Here is a 6,769-nt window from a genome sequence, read left to right as displayed (position 1 = left end):
ATGTGTTCCTGAGCCAACACACCTGAATCACATATAGAAGTCATTAGCAGGACTCTGGAGAACTTGACTGCAGACTGAGGAGGTAATTCAGCCATTTGATTCAGGTGTGTTGGATCAGGGACACATCTAAAACCTGCAGGACACCGGCCCTCGAGGCCTGGAATTGGAGTTAGACCCAAAACATCTGTGTGTCCTTGCAGGTGAGAAATGATCTCGTAGAAAAATTAAAAGAGAAGCAGCTAAACTTTACTTAATGCAATTTCTGATTGAAAATGAGAACAAAGATATTATATTATATTATATTATATTATATTATATTATATTATATTATATTATATTATATATTATCGATAATTAAGTGGAAGACCTGGAGAAAAGAGATCAAAATTACATTAGCTGGAACGGCTGTCTAAGTGAAAACTTAAGGATGTCACAGTAAAAATAAGAGCGGGAATGAGAAGTTTATTACATCACTTGAATAAAACAAGTGTTACCCTTTCAGGGAAAAAAGTGTTCAGTATCATTACACTTTAACAAAAACTTTGGGAGGAAAACTTTTACATTGAAAAATGAATAAGAACCTTTCAAACTAGAAAATATCTTTGGTATTAAGAAAACATGTCATGAAACTTTTTTTTTAATGTACTGTGAATGTTTTAAATGTATGAAAAACATTCTACATGTGAACCTGTTAATCAGATGACACCTGGACACCATTTCCCGCTCTTATCACCTTTTGTCATTCTTTAGCACCTACATCTAAATCACCTACTGGCCGCTTCCTCCACCCTTCCTCTTCCTCTTCGTGCTTTGGCAATTGCCATGAGTCACCTTCCCCTCCCAGACTCACTGTGGGTTGGTGAACAGCTTTGGAAAACTGGACTTTGAGTGAACTGTGTGCATAATGTTCATACAGAGTTGTGTGGAGTTGAGAAAGAAAGTTGAGGCAAATGGCCAAAGAGCCACTCTGCAAACTGAAGTTAAGTTGCCCTTAACTGGTCACAGTTGATAACAAGCTACTAAACATTCTCCTCTGACCCTCAGATTGTGAACCAGTGTGCCACCTCTGAAGTGCAATAAAGATTTAAAATACAAGTCCACTTTAAGTGAACCAGTGTAAAAGTGGCACATAAACCCAGTACACACATGCCTGTGAACAGCTCCTCACTGTTCACAAGATTGACAGAGAAGAGAAATCACTGACAGAGAAAAAGAGAACATGAAGAGACAGCTGTTGTTACCATGCGTGGCCCTTCGCTGGAGGAGAAGATGAAGCAGATGCACCCACCCCTGTGCAGAAACCTTGTGTGTACCATTTTTTTTTTCTGCTGTGGCAAATGTACAGTCACTTCAGCATATACTTAGAATACAAAGGAATTTATTTTGTATGTTATAGTCAAACAATAGAGGAAGGAACACCTTTGCTCTTACCATTGTGCTTAAATAGCTCTAAATTTGAGCTTTTGGGGAATGTGTAAGTCAAATACAATATATTGATTTATTTATTTCCAGAGCATCAATTCCCTGCACCCATTTTAAAGATCACATTGAGTTGTTTCACTTTCCCTAGAAAACAAGTCAAAGTTTCTTTATGGTCAATGCCACGTGTGTGCAGGATTGAAACTGCATTACTCTCAGATCTGAGGTGGAACAGTGTAAACAAAAATTACATCTGAATTTAGAGCAATGGTAAAATATTGGTTAGTTTTTATTTACTGATATACAGAACCTGATTAAAAACCACTGAATGTCAATTTGTCAATTAAAAGTAATCAAAGATGCAGAGTAATGATGGTGTGGAATATTTAGGTGACAAGACTGGGAGACGGCTAAGTTAGGCTGACGTGGCTGTCACCTTAGCTGCTATTGACGTTTCAATAGAAGATCTCCCAAAAAAAAAGTTCTCTGGTGATGCCTCAAAAACAGCTGATTTTTTATTTAAACCATGCAAAATTTTGCCTTTTACAAAATGAAAGTGAGTGAGGTGTTGTTCACAAGGTTAACTTCAGCTTTTTTGCTGATTTTATTAGCAATGCACCCAGTAATGATAACCATGAAGCCATGAAAATAGGCTTTTGCCAACAGCTAAGACTCCCATAGTGTAATTAGCTGTTGCGAAGACCCATCCATCCATCCATCCACATAGGTTGTTATTTTTGCATTAAATAATATGTCATAATTCTTCCACAAAACCAGACAACTTGATTTTTGTTTCCTGCATTAGTGCTGCAGAAGTTGATGCAAACATCACCAAACAGAAGTGTCTGTGACCATAGTTGGGACAATGGTGAATGCTGAGGTTAAAAGAGAAGATGACATCATGAAACTCGGTAGACTCAGCAGTTTCGGTTACAGTAGTATCTATCAAATGTTTCCTAACACTGTAAAACATTAGCCAACGTAGGCCTTTAATATAAAGCTTTTCCGCTAAATGTACAGATTTGAGGAAGTGTGTATTATTTCTTACAACTTCCAATTCCTAAGAGGAATCTTGTGTAATTTCTTCTTTCATAAAAGTTGTTGTCTCACTTGAAACCCAGGGATTGGAGAGGGGGTGAAACCGTGAAGCCGTCCAGCTGAATAAATAATTCAGTTTTGTAAGAGCAGTGGGATTCTTTGACCACTGCAGTTCTGTCCTTATTAATTCTTCCTCGACCTTAAAAATGAGTGATGCTTTTAGTCCTGAGAAGTGAAAGACTGTGTATTATTATTATAAGAGAACAGCTGATTTTAGCTCAGTGATACACAGCAAACTGACACACACACACACACACACACACACACACACACACACACACACACACACACGCCATTTTGAAATCTTCCTTCACTGACAGCCACTAGATGGTGATATAAGCTTCATAATAGCAGCTCTACGCTAAGCTCTCATCTGCCCGTGCTCCCTGGTGACAGAGAGTAATATCGACTTAAGGGTGTTTCAAATCAATATTTTTCATTATTTGAGGTCCACACGCACACAAGCAAAGAATATTGTCTTTATTAAAGTTCATTTTGTTGTATTATGTAGGGAGATGTAGAGAAAGAGACAGAAGTGCCAACAATATCCAGTGGCAGTGTTGTGCTGTTGGTGGACAGAGTTGGGGGAAGTCTGTGAAAGGGTTTGTACACAGTACATTGCACTCTAATCAGCCATTATCTTTGGATATGTAGACAAAAGAACAAGAGAAAAATGTAGTAATTCATCATGAAACAGAAAACTAGAATAAAGAAAACCCTGCAAACATTTTACATCCTCAGAATCTATTCAGCTTTATAATAAAACAGTGCAAATAACAAAACCTCTCAATAGAAAAATGGTATTGCCATTGAAACCTTGCGACACGCATCATTGCTTCACCAGGGGGCTCCATACTCCAGTCCTAGATGTGCGGGCGTGTGTAAATGTATGTGTGAACAGCTGTGCCCGCCACCTGTGAGGCGAAAGGGAGTCTGACCTGCGACACATGCCCCTCTTTAGTTCCGCCTGACTTTATGTGTGTGCGATAAAGATGGAGAGAAAGAGAGACAGACAGACCACAGTTTAATGGGGAACCTTTATTTAATATGGCCTCCCCACATGCACTGTAAAACCCATCAGAACTGGTGCAAGCTGAATTTTGCAGGGATAGTTTGAGTATCCAAAGGAAGATGCAAGCAAATGGCTCTAAGGCAGAATTAGGTCTTAGATCTTTATTAATAATTACTTGAATTCTAGTTGCACTTGAAAACGAATCAAAAAGCAAGAAATAACCCAGGAGAGGAGCATTAATGAGTGCCCAGAGGCCTGTGTATGAATCAAGTTATGAGAAAAATACAGCAGCCTCGCCACTTGTGTCCACTAGGTGTGGCTGTGAAGCGGTCAAGCTCGGCATCTCCGTCATGTTTCCCTTTTCCAATATTCTCAGCAAACGTATTTGTAGATCATTAATGATCACTGTGGTTCTAAGGGTCTGCTGGATGCACTTGGTTTAATTAATATATACAGTGTGCTAGCTTTTTCTCATTGTGTGTCTGGGCTTCTTAAAAAGCGCACAGTATGCCAGCTGGAGGAAAATTATAGCACACCTCCCTATGCTTCACTGACATTAATGATTACACTTGAAGATCTTTATGTTTTTACTTATGCTTCGCAAATTTTATGTCTATTTCTCTGTTTGCTACTAACATATGAGGCTTTTATTTTGCAGTAGATGCCTTTCAAACCGATAGTTTTGTAGCAATTTTTTCATAGTTCTAATAGCTTTTGAGGAAAGTCCTCCTGTTTTTTGTGTGCATCTGCACTGCAGGAACTATCAAAGTCTGTAGAAGCCTTGGTTGCGGGGGCTTTTTTAGCTTCTACTTCAAGGCAGGAACTGAAACACAAGAGCCTTTGAGCACTTAAGCGTATGGTGATTGGTCTAAATGTAAGCATATAGTTTTTCTGCACAGGCAACTTGGAATAAAGCAAAAGAAAAAGCTGACAAGCGATACAAAATGCATAAAAACAAACCAACAGAAAAGTTAATTTTTTATTAAGCAAATGTGACCAAGGACAAACAACAGAACTCGTGACTTCTCAAAGCAAAATGTAAAAATCTTTAGTAACATTTCCTCTCAAGCTGCTGCCTCAGGCCTCCCTATACAGAGAAACATCAGGAGCTGGAGAAAGCCTCAGCTGAAAGTAAGTTGCATCTCATGTTTGGCTATACATCATACTTGCTGGCTAATACATCATGTTAGTTTTGGTTGTTGGAATGGAAAAAAGAAAATGGGAAAAGAAAGCCTTTAAAGGTATTTTTTTAATTTTTAGATTTGGGTTTTTTTTTGTATTTATCTTAATTCAATTCAATTTTATTTATATAGCACCAAATCACAACAAACGGTCGCCTCAAGGTGCTTTATATTGTAAGGTAAAGACCCTACAGTAATTACAGAGAAAACCCAGCAGTCAAAACGACCCCCTATGAGCAAGAACTTGGTGACAGTGGGAAGGAAAAACTCTCTTTTAACAGGAAGAAACCTCTGACAGAACCAGGCTCAGGGAGGGGCAGTCATCTGCTGAGGGGGGGCTGAGGGGAGAGAGACAGGACAAAAGACACACTGTGGAAGAGAGCCAGAGATTAATAATAGCTAATGATTAAATGGAGAGTGGAGTATAAACAGAGTAAAAAGAGGTGAATAAAAAGAAACAGTGCATCATTGGAACCCCCCCAGCAGCCTAGGCCTATTGCAGCGTAATTAAGGGATGATTCAGGGTCACCTGACCTGATCCAGTTTTTCTGCCATCTGAAAGTTTTTGGATGTGGTTTATTGTACCTATGACCACACTGTCGCAGTGAGGCGACAATGCACTGAGAGTTTGTCAAGTACAATTTTCCATCTTTGCAGCAAGGTCAGAAGTTAAATTAGATTATCATGAGGTGTTAGGTTGCTCTTTGTGGGGGGATTATTTCCCCTCGTCTGCGCTCAGAGCTTTCACAAAGACTTGAGTTATTTAAGCATCTCTGACTGAAGGAGTTTAACTCTGAGTCTGTAAAGACAAAAACTGGCAAGAACTCCAGCCATTAGCAAACATTCACAAGTGATATGCACGCTTCAGAGACGCAAGCTGCTCTGACAAAAATAGACCCAGTGAGTAAAGATGGCAGAACAGAGAAAAGAGCTATGAGTGAAAAAGCTTGGCTCACACATCCGCTGGACATTGGCACACTGGCCAGAATGGCAGTGGACTGGCTTCTCCAGAAGCAAAAGAGGAAGAATATGGCTCAGCCCAGAATCCCCAGAAATTCTGTCCATATTGGAAAAAAAAAAAAACAGTCCTCAGCATCAGTGTGCCCTATATTTAGGGGAAAGGCAGTGTATGAAAATCAGGATGGAGGATGCTCCTTTAAAGATTTTACCACCTGCACCTAAAAGTACTTTTTGTAATTACCCTCTACAGAATCTGACTAAAACCTTCACCACAAGATGGCAGCATTTTACCCATGGTTGAATTAAGATGTTCTCTTGAGACGTATTGCTTTAAACTTTTTAGGTTTCTTTTTTTCATTTAGTCAAGGGGCTTTGCCTTTTGCCAGGCCATCAGTGTAAATAGGAATGTGTTCTTCATGAATGGCCTGGTTAAATAAAAGTTACACTGACTGATGTGGTACAAATGAGTAACACCTCAAAATACAACCATAAATACGTCTCATAACTTCAGCTGAAAGTTATGAGACGTCGTACTGAACATTTACCTTTTCCCTAACTGTAGCATGAAACTGCCAAAAGTAAGACTTTAGAAAACTTTGACATCACACAAAAAACTAAAACACAGACATTTTTCATAACCTAGGGTATGCAGTCACTGAAAATACAGATGTCGCATCATTATGCAAATAGGAATGTCATGAAAAATATAAGAGCCTACTAAGAGAAATGAGTTTATCAGAGAAAAGCCAAAAAAATCAATAATCAGCATTCATGAAAAGAATAAAAAGAATAAAGAAGGAATCACAGTACAAGTAGGTGTGATGATCGTTTACTTCATTTAAATGACTCCAAAAAAACATGCTTACAGTAATAAAAAGAACAACAGAGTGATGAAAAGGAATGAGAAGGCAAAGACAGGAAAAAGGGAAAAACGTGCTATGTAGGACTGTGGTGTGAGGTTTCTGGGCCTCATGGTGGGAGAATCGAAGGTAACACACATGCACACACGAATACTCAACCACACCCGCCCACCTAACAAATTTATTTATGTACGGCTCCGCTAAGGCCACCCACCCCCTCCAAACACACTGACTTTTTC

The sequence above is a fragment of the Archocentrus centrarchus genome, chromosome 6 (genome assembly GCF_007364275.1).
Source record: "Archocentrus centrarchus isolate MPI-CPG fArcCen1 chromosome 6, fArcCen1, whole genome shotgun sequence".
Taxonomy (NCBI): Eukaryota; Metazoa; Chordata; class Actinopteri; order Cichliformes; family Cichlidae; genus Archocentrus; species Archocentrus centrarchus.
The sequence above is the reverse complement of the archived record's forward strand: the minus strand, read 5'-3'. Positions refer to the sequence as shown.